We start from the raw sequence: 18730 nt of genomic DNA, 5'->3' as shown, positions 1-18730 counted from the left end.
AGAGAGAGGGGAGAGGGAGCAGAGGGACAAGGCCTGGAAGTGGTAGGTTTCACTACTGCACTGAGGCCTCCAAGTGCTGAGCCAGAGGTGGCCATTTTGTGTTCCAGCGTCCATTTTGTGCTGCTTGTGACTGTGGGGAATAATATTCCGGAACCTTCTCTGAGGCCTCAGTTGAACAGAGGCCTCTCTTTCTCTCCTGAGGCTCCAGAGTCAGAAGGAGGCCAGGCTCCTTGGGCCAAAAGGAAGGAAGTGTGTCCCTTTGTGCCTCTGGCCCTCCATTTTGGGGAGAAGGAAGGAAGGAAGGGGCCAGTGGGGGTCTGAGGAAGGGTGGCAGGGACTCAGGGTCAGTGGGGAACCTGGGCTTTGGGGACTGGAAGAGAGAGTTGGGAAAGAGGCCCTAGCTGGGGAGGGTCCACCGGTCCTTGCCTCCCCCTTTGGAAAAGGAGACCCCTCAGCCCCCTGGACTCACTCCTGCCACTCATTCCTAGAATGGCTGGTACTCAGAGGAGTTTCCTAGGCATTGTCACCTTCTGCCCTCCATGGCCATTGGCACTGACCTTTTCCCATTGCCTTCCCTCCCTCAGCCCTTGGACCTCCTCCTCCTTCGCACTCAGAGCAACCCTTCCCTACGGCTGAGGAGACGGACTCTGACCCAGGGAAGCTCCGGCCATAAAGGACTGCAGAAAAGCTCTTTCTGGGGCTGCTAGCATTTGTGTCTTTGTACTGAAGGTAGGCCTTTATTCCTGGAGATGGAAGAGGACCTTTGTTTAAATGGTTCAGTCCAGGATTGTGTGGAAGAGTTGCAGCTGAGAGACTGAGCCCATGCTTTGCAGGCATAAAGCCCCAAATTCAGTCTCTGGCAGCATTGTCTTCCCAGAAAGTGGAAGTGAGATTTCCAGACCCCAGACACATGGTCCTTTGTGTGGGGAATATATGTGTATGTGTTGTTTACTAGAGCTTTGTGAGGTATTTGTTTTACTGGGTTTATAAAATGAATTTACATATGTCTTCCCTTCCCAAAAATAAGCATAATCCAGGATGCAATCTTTAATCTTAAACCTATACATATATAGAATTTTGTTGTATCAAGTGGTGTGCATACCTTTTAAAAATATACAAAAAGAAGTGAAAATGAATGTGATTTTGACAATGGGTCTGTTCAGAAACACTGCACACAAATATACATATAAGGATTTCTGGATGGCCTCAGCAAGCAGAGAGAGGAGCTGCACACCTCATGCCCTAGCTATGACTGACAGACAGAAACACAGCAGTTAAACTTAGATGAACACACTCATTTGTAATAATAAAATGATTATTTTCACCAGTGTCAAAATGAGGATGGGGGCATGATGAGGGGAGGCTGTGGATCAGATCCGTAAAGTAGTGCATATCTTATCCAGTCCAGGAGCTAGATCTTCTCTTCGTGGGACATAAAACAGGTCCTCCTCCTCCTCCTTCTCTACATGAAAGAGTAGTCTAATTCTCATCCGTGACTTTGAAACAGCATTTCTTCATTTAAAAAAACTGAGGTGGCATGAATCCTGTTGGTTAACCCTAGAGATTAGACCCACTGAACCCATAAGTGACTGGCGAGTCAAACTATAGGTAATGCCAACTGATTCAGTGATTCTCCTCTGATCAGGACAAAGCATAGTATAGGTTCCAGGTTAGGATTTAGCCCTGCATGTGTAAATCAGGTGCTCTCTTCCCATCAGCTCAATCCTCTGATGCCCCCCAACCCTGGGAGGAGGGCATGATACAATGCAAGGGGAGCAAGAAGAGAAGAGAGAGCTCCTTTCCTGCCCTGCCTGACCAGGGGCCTCTCTGGGGGATGGAGGGCAACTGGTTTGGGAGAATGAGGGGCCACTAGGCCACACAGCCTGACTCAGCAAAACCCTCCACGCTCCAGTGTTGTTCTGGGTGGAATGAGGCTACAACTGGCCATTCACTGACCCAGGTCCTACCATAGAGTTGTGGATGCCATCCCGCATGGCCATTCCATGCCTGCTGAGAGTGTCGGGTCCGAGGTATTAGAGAAGCATGCAGCTGTGTTTCTGTAGCCAGAAGCAAAATGAAGACATCTTCCTCTGAGGACCACTGGGTACTTCTGGAGATGATGCACTGATTTCACATCTAGCTACAGGGATATAGACAAGGCCCTTTCCAATTCCCCATCCCCTGATTCCCCACCACTCTCACAAGGCATGGAATAGCTGTTGTGTAAGGGAACTGCAGTGAATCTATGCTAGGTCCAGGGGGCTTTGTTTGGTGCAGAGGGAGGAAGGGGATACCCACCTCTGCATCGGCCCAAAGGAGGCATATATAACCTGCGTATGTCATCAGCAGGATGCCGTTCTCTGTGTCTTTGAGCACTGCCGGGTTTCTTACCAAGCCTATCCTAACCCTGGTCCCTTTTGTCAGGAACTTCATCTCGGCCTCTTCGTACACGGCTTTGGGCCTCTCTTTCTGGAAGTGACCCAAGTGCAAGACCACCAGGACCCCTGCCCACCTGATGGCTGACACAGAGGCCAAGCGGAGGGAGTTGGGCTCCAAGAGAAAGAGGATGCAGAGGTACAAGAACTCTTTGGTGAGTCTAGGTTCTTGACTATTAGTTTCATCTGTGTCACTGCTGGGCCAGTTCATGAAAGCAAGCGGAGAACATACTCTCCCAATTTAGCAGAGACAGTCCTGGTTAAGCCTCTCTCACCCCACTTTTTCAGGGACTTTTAAAAATACCCCATCCCACTTTCCCCCTTCTCAGCTCACTTCAGTTCCTGAGTGCCATTCAGTTTGCAGCCCATCAACTCAAAAGTGCGGAGAGGAGAGGAAAGAAGGAGGCAGGATATGCCCTTCCCAAGAGGCTGAAGCAAAAGCAAACTGATGTGCCCTTCCTAGCTTGTGTGATCTTCCTCATAAACAACTTTGGCCATCTTCACCCCCTTCTGGATTGCTTGTCCATATATGTCTTGCTTTTCCAATCTGCGAAATGTTGGGGGATATGGGAGAATGTCTCTGGATCTAAATTGGGGGTGGGCCCAGTGGCCCTTATTTAAAATGACGTTTGCCTCTGAAATTTGGCAAGAAATATCTAAATGCACCACAATTCTTTGGTGGCTAAATGTACTATATGTGCTGGGATAGTGAGTATCCTAATCCATCCTCAATATCCCAGCCAAAATTTAAAGTTTATTTCCTGGACTGATTTCTGAAGTGATGAAATACTAATATTTCGGATGCACCATGTGCTTTCCTCCCCTTTTGCTTAGTCACTCTCTGGATGAGGGCTATTTTCTATTTCAGGTGACCTTTGCAGATGTGGCAGTATATTTCTCAGAGGATGAATGGAATCTGTTGACGAAGAAACAGAAACTTTTGTACAATTATGTAATGATGGACAATTATGAGAATGTGGCTTCTGTAGGTAAGGAACCTGAATCCATTGCTCTTTCTATAAAGACTGAGGGTCCTTTTATCCTATATTATTATGTTTCTATGGTTCCACTAGAATAATAGAATCATAGAGTTGGAATAGACCACAAGGGCCATCCTGTTCAACCCCCTCCTGCCATGTAGGAATACACATTCAAATCACCCCCAAGAGATGGCCATCCAGCCTCTCTTTAAAGACCTCCAAATGAGAGAACTCCACCAGACTCTAAAGGAGTATATTCCACTGTCAAAGAGCTCTTACTGTCACAAAGTTCCTCATAATGTTTAGGTGGAACCTCTTTCCCTGTGTCTTGCATCTATTGTGGTGTCGCCTTTTCTCTGTAGCAACAAAAAGCAAGCTTGCTCCTTGCGCAACATGACAACCTTTCAAATATTTAAACTTGGATATAATATCCATTCTTTATCTTCTTTTCTCCAGGCTAAACATAACCAGCTCTTAAAAGTGTTCCTCACAGAACTTGATAGTTCCCAGACTCTACACCACTTTGGTTGCTCTTCTTTGGGCATGCTCCAATTTGTCAACATCCTTTTTGAATTATGGGGCCCAGAACTGGACACAGGATTATTCCAAGTGAGGGCTGACCAAAGCAGAATAGAGTGGCACTATTACTTCCCTTGATCTAGAAACTATTCTTGCATTGATGCAGCCTAGAATCACTTGGGCCTTTGTAGCTGCCTCATCACACTATTGGCCCATGAAGAGATGGAAGGGCGACACAAAAATCCCTTTTTCTCTAATGTTTCTTTTCCAATCTGAGCTTGCTTAGTTCCATGGTTGATTCCAGAGGCCCTTTATTACCTGATTGCTGGAGTCTGGGGAGGACACCCCCAAGTGCTATGCTTTTAGGGGAATTTCATACTTAGTTCAAAGGAGAGATTGGGGCAACAGGGACCTCAGTAGTTCCGGACCCCCCCCCCCCCCCGGCATTAGACGAATTCCGTATATTCCCAAACCCTATTTAAATGAATGAAGCGCCATTAACCCTTATGAGGCATGCCGGCCCTTTTCCCAGTGTGACTTTTAGCATATGCTGAAATCCGTGTAAGGCATGCCCGCGTATGACGCAGGTGCACTCTACACTCAGGCACACACATATAGGTGTTCACGCACAAAAACAAGAACTAGGTAACAAAGGTGGGACTGGTGATGTTAGGCTTTGCTAATGGTAATACATAACCTAGACAGAACTTGATTCCAAGTGCTGACAGTCCAGAATGGTGAGAGAAATCAGTAACTCCCATGGCAAGTGTAGCTGGCAAGTGTACTGAGGTGTTTAGCAATGTAAACCAACAGAGTGTCTGTCTGCAACTGGACTGACGCTAAAGAACAGCCAGTTGGTATATTTGTACTGAAATTGTTGCTAGTGGGCAGAACTTGAGTTTCTATAAGGTTTAAATCGTTTCAGAAAGTTTCCTGGTTGGGGAAAATATGGTCCAAAATCAAATGGAATAAAATGGGTGCTTGGTACAAATACCTAAGACATAAGGGATTAGCACCCCGGTTCTCAGGTCCTTCTTGGCTCTGAATTCCAGTCCCGTTCACAAGCCAATGTACAACACAATGTGAGCACGATGCACCCAGATGCAGCTCATCAATAACATAGCAGAATATGGAAAGAAATTTCCAGATACAGGTGTTGGTAATGCACTGACCACTTTTCACACTTAAAAATAAGTCACAGACACAGTTGATTTCATCTGAATCTTTGGAGGTTTTTTATCTTGAGTTGCAAAATAAAAAATATTTGCAAGCTCTCCTCTGTGACTTCCATCATGTTCACTGTCTCTTGTATAAACAAATACAATTCAATCCTATCCACAGCAATCCACATGTGAGCTGTATACTGTATTGGTTGTGATTCATTTCCTGATGCCACACTATGAAGCGTCCTCTGCAGTTAGCTTGCATCATGCCATGTGCTCTGACTCAGCACTCTCTGGCCATCTCACAGGATATGATGCCACTTTTCAATCAAGATATTTTTACACATGTTTAAATGAATATTTATTCAACAGTCTGTATGACTATCTGCTTCTACTGATTACCTCAAGGTAGTTCCCCACAATCTCCTCTTTGCCAGCTCCTCTGAGTAAGGATATAATCATTTCATGGATTTGGGGCACCTGCAACAGAATCATGCTCAGGTCACCCACTCCAACTCTATTAATTTAATCTCAAATAGGGAGGCGTGAACGTAGGGCTAAATGTTGGGCTAACACTTTCCTCTCTTAACTCTGAATTTCAGTATTATCTGTCATTATTCTTCTTTACAGAAGAACTTGTCAGTCATGAGAGAGTCCACACATCAGAAAAGCCATACAACTGCCAGAATTGTGGGAAACATTTTACGTACAAGTCTATCCTTCTCAAGCATCAAAGAGTCCACACTGGAGAGAAGCCATACAAATGCCAGAATTGTGGGAAACATTTTATGTACAAGTCTATCCTTGTCATGCATCAAAGAGTCCACACTGGAGAGAAGCCATACAAATGCCAGCATTGTGGGAATTGTTTTTCTCGGCAGTCAACCCTACTGACACACCAGAGAATCCACTCAGGAGAGAAGCCTTACAAATGCCAGCATTGTGGGAACTGTTTTTCTTGGCAGTCTCACCTACTGACACACCAGAGAATCCACACAGGAGAGAAGCCTTACAAATGCCAGCATTGTGGGAACTGTTTTTCTCAGCAGTCAAACCTACTGACACACCAGAGAATCCACTCAGGAGAGAAGCCATACAAATGCCCGCATTGTGGGAACTGTTTTTCTCAGCAGTCCCACCTACTGACACACCAGAGAATCCACTCAGGAGAGAAGCCATACAAATGCCAGCATTGTGGGAACTGTTTTTCTCAGCAGTCTCACCTACTGACACACCAGAGAATCCACTCAGGAGAGAAGCCATACAAATGCCAGCATTGTGGGAACTGTTTTTCTCAGCTGTCAGCCCTACTGACACACCAGAGAATCCACTCAGGAGAGAAGCCATACAAATGCCAGCATTGTGGGAACTGTTTTTCTCAGCAGTCAACCCTACTGACACACCAATGAATCCACTCAGGAGAAAAGCCTTACAAATGCCAGCATTGTGGGAACTGTTTTTCTCGGCAGTCCCACCTACTGACACACCAGAGAATCCACACTGGAGAGAAGCCATACAAATGCCAGCATTGTGGGAATTGTTTTTCTCGGCAGTCAACCCTACTGACACACCAGAGAATCCACACAGGAGAGAAGCCTTACAAATGCCAGCATTGTGGGAACTGTTTTTCTCGGCAGTCTCACCTACTGACACACCAGAGAATCCACTCTGGAGAAAAGCCTTACAAATGCCAGCATTGTGGGAATTGTTTTTCTCGGCAGTCAACCCTACTGACACACCAGAGAATCCACACAGGAGAGAAGCCTTACAAATGCCAGCATTGTGGGAACTGTTTTTCTCAGCAGTCAAACCTACTGACACACCAGAGAATCCACTCAGGAGAGAAGCCATACAAATGCCAGCATTGTGGGAACTGTTTTTCTCAGCAGTCTCACCTACTGACACACCAGAGAATCCACTCAGGAGAGAAGCCATACAAATGCCAGCATTGTGGGAACTGTTTTTCTCAGCTGTCAGCCCTACTGACACACCAGAGAATCCACTCAGGAGAGAAGCCATACAAATGCCAGCATTGTGGGAACTGTTTTTCTCAGCAGTCAACCCTACTGACACACCAGAGAATCCACTCAGGAGAGAAGCCATACAAATGCCAGCATTGTGGGAATTGTTTTTCTCACCAGTCAACCCTACTGACACACCAGAGAATCCACACAGGAGAGAAGCCTTACAAATGCCAGCATTGTGGGAACTGTTTTTCTCAGCAGTCAAACCTACTGACACACCAGAGAATCCACTCAGGAGAGAAGCCATACAAATGCCCGCATTGTGGGAACTGTTTTTCTCAGCAGTCCCACCTACTGACACACCAGAGAATCCACTCAGGAGAGAAGCCATACAAATGCCAGCATTGTGGGAACTGTTTTTCTCAGCAGTCTCACCTACTGACACACCAGAGAATCCACTCAGGAGAGAAGCCATACAAATGCCAGCATTGTGGGAACTGTTTTTCTCAGCTGTCAGCCCTACTGACACACCAGAGAATCCACTCAGGAGAGAAGCCATACAAATGCCAGCATTGTGGGAACTGTTTTTCTCAGCAGTCAACCCTACTGACACACCAATGAATCCACTCAGGAGAAAAGCCTTACAAATGCCAGCATTGTGGGAACTGTTTTTCTCGGCAGTCCCACCTACTGACACACCAGAGAATCCACACTGGAGAGAAGCCATACAAATGCCAGCATTGTGGGAATTGTTTTTCTCGGCAGTCAACCCTACTGACACACCAGAGAATCCACACAGGAGAGAAGCCTTACAAATGCCAGCATTGTGGGAACTGTTTTTCTCGGCAGTCTCACCTACTGACACACCAGAGAATCCACTCTGGAGAAAAGCCTTACAAATGCCAGCATTGTGGGAATTGTTTTTCTCGGCAGTCAACCCTACTGACACACCAGAGAATCCACACAGGAGAGAAGCCTTACAAATGCCAGCATTGTGGGAACTGTTTTTCTCAGCAGTCAAACCTACTGACACACCAGAGAATCCACTCAGGAGAGAAGCCATACAAATGCCAGCATTGTGGGAACTGTTTTTCTCAGCAGTCTCACCTACTGACACACCAGAGAATCCACTCAGGAGAGAAGCCATACAAATGCCAGCATTGTGGGAACTGTTTTTCTCAGCTGTCAGCCCTACTGACACACCAGAGAATCCACTCAGGAGAGAAGCCATACAAATGCCAGCATTGTGGGAACTGTTTTTCTCAGCAGTCAACCCTACTGACACACCAGAGAATCCACACAGGAGAGAAGCCTTACAAATGCCAGCATTGTGGGAACTGTTTTTCTCAGCAGTCAACCCTACTGACACACCAGAGAATCCACTCAGGAGAAAAGCCATACAAATGCCAGCATTGTGGGAACTGTTTTTCTCAGCAGTCAAACCTACTGACACACCAGAGAATCCATACAGGAGAGAAGCCACACAAATCCAAGCAGTGAACGAACTTTATTTTTGTAAAGAAGGAATACAAAAATCTTTTTTCAATCCAGCAGTGCTAAGAAAAGGCCCTCATGATTTTTTTGTACGGTTTTTATGTCCATATGTCTGTTTATGTTATATTTTGTTAAGTTTAGGTTTTCATTGCTACTAGTATAGATAATCACTTTGGGTTATAAATTTGGCTGGGGATTATGGGCCGTGGTTTAGGTTAGTTAGATGGGTGACTGGGATTTATTGCAGCTAGCTAGAATAGCAATGATAGCATTCAGAATTTGTGGGATGTTGGCTGAAGAAAGTTGGGGACCGGTAGCAACAGAAAGGGAACTAGCTTCTTCGAAAGTCTGGGGCAGGGAGAGATTATGCGTGTGAGAAGGATGGCAAAGTGGGGCTGGTTAATAGTGGGGGATAGATGATGGTAATTGTAGGTGGGGGCTAGGTTTGATAGAAGGTGGAGTTTTAGGTTTTGGAGTTGCAGTATATTCTTTGGCTTGGGGAGGCAGTTCTGGCTTAAACACTGAATTTCTGGCTGTGTTTTCAATAAAGGTCTTTGTTATTTCAACACATTGGACTCTTTGATGCACAGAAGTTGTCAATTTGCACAAAACTGACCCTTTCTTCTCCCCTCAGTCCTCAGCAACATTCCCAGCCATAAGAACAGCAGAGGCAAACACACATACATCTATATATATCTATATATCTATATACATACAGTATAAACAGAGAAGCTATTTCCAAAGCAGAGTCTTCCTTTCCTGCCTTTCCTGGGCACCACTGTGTCCTCTTCAAAATCTCCTCAAAAGAAGGAAAGGAAGGAGGAAGAAGGAAGGAAGGAAGGAAGGAAGGAAGGAAGGGGAGGCTGCTGAACCCCCGGCGCGCTCCTTCCCTTCCCTCAAAGGCTGCCAGTGGAGTAAACAGCAGCAGCAGTAAGGCCCTGGTGATCCCTGCACATGATCAAAAGGGGCCTTTGGATGTATGTGTGAATGCGCAGTCTCAGATTTTAAGGCAACTATTGACGGTGCTGAACCATATCCCTCAAACTCAGCATCTTAGAGGGTATTAAAACTGAGAACAGGTCGACATGGAAGCCAAGACCCATGATTGCTCCTGCATTCAACTATGTTCCAGACCGCAATCTGCCGTGTCCATTGGACCTCAAGGGGAGCCACCGAGAGCCAAACAAGCTCCCTTTCTATAGCCCAGTCCTGGGTTTTCCGTCGGGGTCATTGGATTCCATGGTAAAAGGCCTGGCAGGAAAGTAGCTGAGGCTTACCTTCGCCAAAGTATAGTTTCCTGCTTGTTGGAATAAGCTTTCAAGCACTCGCCGATGTGGTCGCCTATCTCAACAGACAGCTGAGCATAAGACTCTCCAGTTCTTCCACCAAGCGCCCCTTGCCTGGGTTGTCCAGATCTTGTATGGCCTTCCTGACTGGCTGCATCTTCTCTTCGCACTGAAGAGGGGAACAAACAGAGAGGAGCCATGTGAAAGTGAAGGGTGGGAGGGAAGGTGGGAGGAATTTTTTTAACTTGCCTATTGCTTTGGACAGCTAAGTAAAGAGGAACATCAGCTCATCTAAAATGTGATGCAGGAGAAGAGTTCAATAGATACTCTTTTCTGCATGTTTTCAGCATGATATGAGTGGCAGAAAACATACAATGTCAAATGTTTCCTGGTTATATACTCTTCCTCCTCTTCTTCCTCCTGTTCCGCAATGGCTATGGGCTCACTCCCATCTGCAACGTAGACAGGGCCCTGTGGTGGGTTCCCTTTATCTCCAACTTTGGCCTCACTGTCTTTGGCCAGTGAAAGAATAAAATTGGGCAGATTAGTCCTAAAGCAAAATTAGGGATGTGACAAAATCAGGGATCTGACCATTGAAAGAAAGGAGGGGAAGAAGGTGTGACAGTGCCTTGTTGTGGTTCTGCTGCTGGTGGTGCTGGTGTGTCTCCAAGTCATTTTGGACTAATGGAGACCCAAAGATGCTTTTGTTCATTCTACATTTTGTATTCTAAGCCACCTTGAGACCCACCCATGGGAGAAAGATGGGATGAAATGTAATAAATAATACAACCATACAGTTAAAAGAAGGTACAATAGGAATGAATGAATAAGAATCATAGAATCATAGAATCGTAGAGTTGGAAGAGACCACTAGGGCCATCCAGTCCAACCCCCTACGATGCAGGAAATCCAAATCAAAGCATCCCTGACAGATGGTCATCCAGCCTCTGCTTAAAGACCTCCAGAAGGATGCTTTCAGGTGAGATCAACCAGTCCAACTTGTGATGCCTTCACAAAGCAGGAGTAGGTTCCACTGTAAGGAAGACAGTACTCAAAACACTAACATAAAATAGGAAACAGGCAAACTAACCCAGAGAAATGCTCTTCTCCTGAGGTCTCTCCTCCTTCTCTCAGCCTCAACTGACTCAACTCCCACCTTGGCCAAGATTCCCAATTCTTTCCAAGGAAACCAACCAAAGAAACACATTCTCCTTGGTTCCATCTGACCACTTCTCCATGAGTCCAATGACATGGGTTACATTTCTCTTAATAGGATGATTTCAACTGCTTTTTAACCTTTCACAGTCATCTCTCAGGATCCACAGATTCTGCATCTCAATATATCCCCCAAAAGCCAACCCTGATTTTGCCATTTTATGTAAGGCACATCATACTACAACCCCATTGTTTGTAATAGGACTTAACATCCACGGATTTTGGTTACTTCATGGGGTCCTGAAACCAAACCTCAGCAGATACTGAGGTCAAACTGTAAATAATCTTCAAATTCCACCATACAATCAATAAAATTACAATTCAAACATACATCACACTTGTTCTTATTTTTCTTCTTCTTCTTCTTCTTCTTCTTATTACTGTTCAGATGACACATGCATTTTAAGAGGCCAGAAGCTGCACCAAAGCTGCGCTCCTGTCCTTAGGATTGTAGTGTGGCTTTGTCATGGCTTCTGGCCTCTTAGGACACATGCATCATTTAAATAGCATACCTCCAAAGTGACCAGAAGCAGCTTTATTTTGGCCTGTCTATATCGGCTCTAAGTAAGATAAATTACAATACAGATAAGAAAAAGGAAAAATGGGCTAAAATGAGGGTGGAGAGGCTGAGGGGAGAACCTCTATCTATGCAAGGTAGCCAAGGTATTGGTAGCAATAAAAGTGTCAGTGACAGTGAAAAGCCCTAATCTGGAAAGGCCTGCTGAAAGAGATCTGTTTTAACAGCCTTTTTAAAGGCTTCTAAGGTGGAGATGTGATGGATCTCTTCTGGCAGGTCATTCCAAAGCCTAGGAGTGGCAGAATAAAAGGTCCTCTGGGTTGTTGTAGCCAATCTAGTCTTCTTAGGCTTTAGGAGACTTTTTCCAGTGAAGGGAGGATTGTGTGGAAGAAGGCATTCCCGCAAGTAGTCAGCACCCAAGCCATGTAGGGCTTTAAAGGTTACAACCAACACCTTGTATCTTGCCCAGACACTAATGGGCAGCCAATGGAGGGATTTAAGATCCGGTGTAATGTGGGCAGTTCTAGAAACTACAGACTACAAATTCCATGATTTCACAGGATGTTGCTATAAAAATTGAATTCGGACCAGTGTTGCATGCAATGTAGTGTTCTAGAGCACTTGCCCCATTCTATAGGAAGGGCAATGGGTCCTTACCCACAGAGGACACATTTTCATAGGTTTCCATCATCACCTCTTTGTACAGAAATTCCTGCTTTGGGCTCAAGAGTGGCCATCCCTCCTCTGTGAAGAAGACTGCCACATCTCAAAAGGTGATCTGCAATAGAAAGCACCCTTCGCTGAAAGACAGAGGATTGTAAATAACACCCCCATTGCATCCTAGTCAGTCAAATTCCCAGTGGCTCCACCACAAAAAAGGAGGTCTGGACACTAACCTGTCTGGAGGTCTTCTTTCCTCCAGTTTCTTCCACAAAGGAGGAATTGAGGGTCCTTTCTCTTCTCTCCCTTCCTTTGGAAGCATCTTGGTTCTTTCCACACCTGCAGAAAATACAAAGTGATTTTATGTGCACACATTTATGCAATCTTTCACAGACCACCCAAAATACAATTCAACAGCACTAAGGGCAAATCAAACCTGAACCTTCCCTAAAATTCAAAATAAATCCATTGGAAAGCAGGATATTAATTATTGATATTATTATTATTACTATTATTAGTCTTGCCTCCAAACCCTCAGAGAGAGAATATTGTGAATACTGAAAGACTAAGACAGTTCACTGGGCCTTTCGGGGCGTAGAGACCAGCATCGTTGGCTGGCATGAGGGCGAAGATGGAGTCTGCACAGCGCACTCCCTGACTCTTCCCGCATGTGTGATGCTGCACATTGCACCATATCACAGGTGACATCACGGTGTTCTTCTGGCGCTACATCCTGATGATGCAGAAAAGGAGTGGAGAAAAGCCACACCATTGGCAGATATGGCACTTTTTCCCTGGCGCAGAAAGGAGCTCCTTTTTGCCCCACGGAAAGGCCACATCAGGGCCACAGCGTAGCCTTATCATAGTGGAAAAAGGAACTGCAAAAAGTAGCGTGTTTGTCGTGGCCCTGATCTGGCACTAAAAGGGGCGGCCTGTACATCCCCTTAATTTCCAGAAAATGGGGCTAGGATTGGAGTCCTAGGGTTGGCCCCAGCCTTTATCACTCCAAAGATGTCAATAGGAGGAGGGACTCATGTGTCTGATTGATTTTAATGGGTCTATTTTTAATTTTTTTCTTCCAATAATCTACATAAAATCATAATGTATAGATAGACAGCAATAACAACAACCATAGCAATTGCAATATTTAAATGTCTATATTTAATGTTTCCCATTGCCTTCCCCTAAGGCTGAGAGAGTGTGGCTTGCCCAGTCACCCAGAGAGTTTCTATGTTGGAGATGGGATTCAAACCCTGATCTCCAGAGTCGTAGTTCCACTATGCTCAAACCACTAGGCCACACTGGCTCCTATATCATGGACATCATTTCACTGGACCATTGTATGCCATGGACTTGGGCAGCTTCCTCATCCATGGAGGTCATTTTGCAAGCCCCCTTCTCCTCCTCCATTTCCAGGCCCAGCTCCTTCTGCATACCCTCCATCTCTCCCAGTTTGGCAGGGACTCTCCCCTGGTTCTTCCTCTGCCCTCCCATCTTTTCAGCTGCTCTTCAAAGGCCACAGTTTCCTCCTCCTCCTGCCATTTCTCCCCTTCTTTTGAGCTCACTGCCATTGCTGCAAACTGAGTCCAAAGGGCAAAAGGAGTCTGCCCTCCATGACGACAGCCAAGGAGAAAGGAGAAGAGGGGCCCTTCCCAGAGGCTCAGGCAAAAGGAAACAGCTGCAGCCTCTCCTAGTTTGCTTCTCCTTCCTCAGAAAGAACCTTGCAGTCTTGATCATATTCTGAGGTTGTTTGGTCCCAGCCTCGCTTTGATTCTCTTGGATCCCTCTCCAAATTCTCAGGGCCCCACAGAGACTCTCAAGAGAGGAGAGGAGGCCTGGCAGCTGGAGAAGAGGGGAAGAGGAGGGGGGCTTCCTTGCTTCCAGCCCCCAAAGGCTGCCTCCCTACAGAAGACCCTCCAGACCCCATCCTTGGCTCCAAAATGGGGGCTCTTCCCTTTAGCCATCCTTCTCACAGAAGACCCAAATTTGGGGGTCCCCCATCACACTCTCGAGGCACCCACCTTTCCTTCCCTGCCAAGGAATCCCAGAAGGAGCTCTTCTTCTTCCTAAGCAGCCAACGGTCAAAGCCACCAGCCTTCTAGAACCCTATTCAGGCTCCAAGCCAACCGCCACCCTTTCCCAGAATTCCACGCTCTCCCTCCTCCCAGCGGAGGAGACCGGGAGACGGAGCAATGGGTGCAAACTCCAGGGAAAGAGAGTTTATTGTCTTAAACTTGTAATTCTAGTTGTGTCCCTTTATGAGGGAGAATGAGATGATTATTATTATTATTATTATCAACAACAATTATGATAATTAGTGTCTTGTTCCCAAAACCACAGAGCCTTGTGAAATCTCAAAGACTGTGTTTATCACACGGAGGTTTTTGCAGCTCTATGCAGCTCAGATCCGAAGCCACTGCGGGTCCAATGATTTCAGGCGACAACGTTTTGTGTTATCACACGCGATTCCTTTCTATGGGGCTCCTTCCGTGGGGCTTCCGAAGTGATTCCAAAGTGACCCCTCATTTTGCTGAAATCGGTAACAAGCGAATGCACAGAAATCGCTTCCAAGCTCACTCCGATTCCACTCCGAATTGGTCTGGTGTGGAATGTAGCTTCGCTTCTGCTCTGTTTCACCACCGCAAACCCCCTGGTTGCAAATTTCCCATGATGCAGCGCTGCAATTCCCCCCATTTCCTTCCGGTGCTCCTTTCACTTTCAGGGCAACCAGGGGGGTGCGTTGTTCGCTCCGTTGTTGCTGGGATAAGGCTGAAACCTTTCGTGGGGAATAGGCAGCCAATGGGAGTGGAGGAAAGTCCAGGTAATGGGAAGGAGGCCACACCCCCTCAGGAATGGGGAGCCAATGGAAAATCACATTAGTCCCCATAGACTAATGTTTTAATCAATAAAGAACATCCCTAATACAACGCTGCCCTCTGGTGGATACTCAGGGCACTGCAGCCTCTTTGGGCTTCTCACCAACTTCTATTCTGGAGCGCCACCTGGTGGCCACTCTTGGCAATTCACTAATAGCAGTTAACCAAATTAAACAAGCACTGGGCCCCGGACAGAACCCCACTGGTCACTTCTCCCCAGGATGAAAAGGAGTCATTCTTGAGCACCCTTTGGGTTCGGCCGGTCAATCAGTTACAAATCCATGTAACAGTTGCCTTGTCTAACTTGTTTCATGTTTTTGTTTTATATGCTATTCAACATCTTTATCAATGACTTGGAGGACAGAATTGGGGACATGCTTATCAAATTTGCAGATGATACCAAATTAGGAGGAGTAGCTAATACCCCAGAGGACAGGATCAAAATTCAAAATGACTTGAATAGACTAAGAAGCTGGTCCAAACCTAACAAAATGAAATTCAACACAGAGAAATGTAAGGTACTGCATTAAGGGAAGAAAAATGAAATGCACAGATATAGGATGGGGGACACCTGGCTGAATGAAACTACGTGTGAAAGGGATCTAAGAATCAAGTAGGCACAAGTTGAACATGAGTCAACAGTGCAATGCAGCAGCTAAAAAGGCCAATGCGATTTAAGGCTGTATCAATAGAAGTATGGTGTCTAGATCAAGGGAAGTAATAGTGACACTCTATTCTGCTCAGGTCAGGCCTTACCTGGAATATTGTGTCCAGTTTGGGTGTCCCAATTCAAAAAGGATGTTGAGAAACTGGAGCACCTCCAAAGGAGGGCGACTAAAATGGTGAAGGATTTGGAAACCACAATGGGACAGTCTCAAAGCTTCAGGCAAGGAGCATCAGACTGAAGTCACAATGGGACAGTCTCAATGCTTCAGGCAAGGAGCATCAGACTGAAGTCATAATGGGACAGTCTCAATGCTTCAGGCAAGGAGCATCAGACTGAAGTCACAATGGGACAGTCTCAATGCTTCAGGCAAGGAGCATCAGACTAAAGTCACAATGGGACAGTCTCAATGCTTCAGGCAAGGAGCATCAGACTGAAGTCACAATGGGACAGTCTCAATGCTTCAGGCAAGGAGCATCAGACTGAAGTCACAATGGGACAGTCTCAAAGCTTCAGGCAAGGAGCATCAGACTGAAGTCACAATGGGACAGTCTCAAAGCTTCAGGCAAGGAGCATCAGACTGAAGTCACAATGGGACAGTCTCAATGCTTCAGGCAAAGAGCATCAGACTGAAGTCACAATGGAACAGTCTCAAAGCTGCAGGCAAGGAGCATCAGACTGAAGTCACAATGGGACAGTCTCAAAGCTTCAGGCAAGGAGCATCAGACTGAAGTCACAATGGGACAGTCTCAATGCTTCAGGCAAAGAGCATCAGACTGAAGTCACAATGGGACAGTCTCAATGCTTCAGGCAAGGAGCATCAGACTGAAGTCACAATGGGACAGTCTCAAAGCTTCAGGCAAGGAGCATCAGACTGAAGTCACAATGGGACAGTCTCAATGCTTCAGGCAAAGAGCATCAGACTGAAGTCACAATGGGACAGTCTCAATGCTTCAGGCAAGGAGCATCAGACTGAAGTCACAATGGGACAGTCTCAATGCTTCAGGCAAAGAGCATCAGACTGAAGTCACAATGGGACAGTCTCAATGCTTCAGGCAAGGAGCATCAGACTGAAGTCACAATGGGACAGTCTCAATGCTTCAGGCAAGGAGCATCAGACTGAAGTCACAATGGGACAGTCTCAAAGCTTCAGGCAAGGAGCATCAGACTGAAGTCACAATGGGACAGTCTCAAAGCTTCAGGCAAGGAGCATCAGACTGAAGTCACAATGGGACAGTCTCAATGCTTCAGGCAAAGAGCATCAGACTGAAGTCACAATGGAACAGTCTCAAAGCTTCAGGCAAGGAGCATCAGACTGAAGTCACAATGGGACAGTCTCAAAGCTTCAGGCAAGGAGCATCAAACTGAAGTCACAATGGGACAGTCTCAATGCTTCAGGCAAAGAGCATCAGACTGAAGTCACAATGGGACAGTCTCAATGCTTCAGGCAAGGAGCATCAGACTGAAGTCACAATGGGACAGTCTCAAAGCTTCAGGCAAAGAGCATCAGACTGAAGTCACAATGGGACAGTCTCAATGCTTCAGGCAAGGAGCATCAGACTGAAGTCACAATGGGACAGTCTCAAAGCTTCAGGCAAGGAGCATCAGACTGAAGTCACAATGGGACAGTCTCAATGCTTCAGGCAAAGAGCATCAGACTGAAGTCACAATGGGACAGTCTCAATGCTTCAGGCAAGGAGCATCAGACTGAAGTCACAATGGGACAGTCTCAATGCTTCAGGCAAAGAGCATCAGACTGAAGTCACAATGGGACAGTCTCAATGCTTCAGGCAAGGAGCATCAGACTGAAGTCACAATGGGACAGTCTCAGTGCTTCAGGCAAGGAGCATCAGACTGAAGTCACAATGGGACAGTCTCAAAGCTTCAGGCAAGGAGCATCAGACTGAAGTCACAATGGGACAGTCTCAATGCTTCAGGCAAAGAGCATCAGACTGAAGTCACAATGGGACAGTCTCAATGCTTCAGGCAAGGAGCATCAGACTGAAGTCACAATGGGACAGTCTCAAAGCTTCAGGCAAGGAGCATCAGACTGAAGTCACAATGGGACAGTCTCAATGCTTCAGGCAAAGAGCATCAGACTGAAGTCACAATGGGACAGTCTCAATGCTTCAGGCAAGGAGCATCAGACTGAAGTCACAATGGGACAGTCTCAATGCTTCAGGCAAAGAGCATCAGACTGAAGTCACAATGGGACAGTCTCAATGCTTCAGGCAAGGAGCATCAGACTGAAGTCACAATGGGACAGTCTCAATGCTTCAGGCAAGGAGCATCAGACTGAAGTCACAATGGGACAGTCTCAATGCTTCAGGCAAAGAGCATCAGACTGAAGTCACAATGGGACAGTCTCAATGCGTCAGGCAAGGAGCATCAGACTGAAGTCACAATGGGACAGTCTCAATGCTTCAGGCAAGGAGCATCAGACTGAAGTCACAATGGGACAGTCTCAATGCTTCAGGCAAAGAGCATCAGACTGAAGTCACAATGGGACAGTCTCAATGCTTCAGGCAAGGAGCATCAGACTGAAGTCACAATGGGACAGTCTCAAAGCTTCAGGCAAAGAGCATCAGACTGAAGTCACAATGGGACAGTCTCAATGCTTCAGGCAAGGAGCATCAGACTGAAGTCACAATGGGACAGTCTCAATGCTTCAGGCAAAGAGCATCAGACTGAAGTCACAATGGGACAGTCTCAATGCTTCAGGCAAGGAGCATCAGACTGAAGTCACAATGGGACAGTCTCAATGCTTCAGGCAAAGAGCATCAGACTGAAGTCACAATGGGACAGTCTCAATGCTTCAGGCAAGGAGCATCAGACTGAAGTCACAATGGGACAGTCTCAGTGCTTCAGGCAAGGAGCATCAGACTGAAGTCACAATGGGACAGTCTCAAAGCTTCAGGCAAGGAGCATCAGACTGAAGTCACAATGGGACAGTCTCA

At 46.3% G+C, this 18730-nt stretch overlaps 1 protein-coding gene and 1 pseudogene across 1 annotated transcript in view; one reads left to right on the top strand and one right to left on the bottom strand.

Moving 5' to 3' along the window:
• Window positions 1-8600, top strand: part of LOC149301561 (uncharacterized) — a 58746-nt pseudogene extending 50146 nt beyond the window's left edge.
• Window positions 1-18730, bottom strand: part of LOC149301560 (uncharacterized) — a 208630-nt gene that overhangs the window by 172792 nt on the left and 17108 nt on the right. The window lies entirely within an intron of this gene.

The sequence above is a fragment of the Sceloporus occidentalis genome, unplaced genomic scaffold (genome assembly GCF_023333645.1).
Source record: "Sceloporus occidentalis isolate IW3139 unplaced genomic scaffold, rSceOcc1.0.p SCAF_21, whole genome shotgun sequence".
Classification (NCBI taxonomy): domain Eukaryota; kingdom Metazoa; phylum Chordata; class Lepidosauria; order Squamata; family Phrynosomatidae; genus Sceloporus; species Sceloporus occidentalis.
Note: the sequence above shows the minus strand (reverse complement) of the source record. Positions and strands in the feature narration are given on the sequence as shown.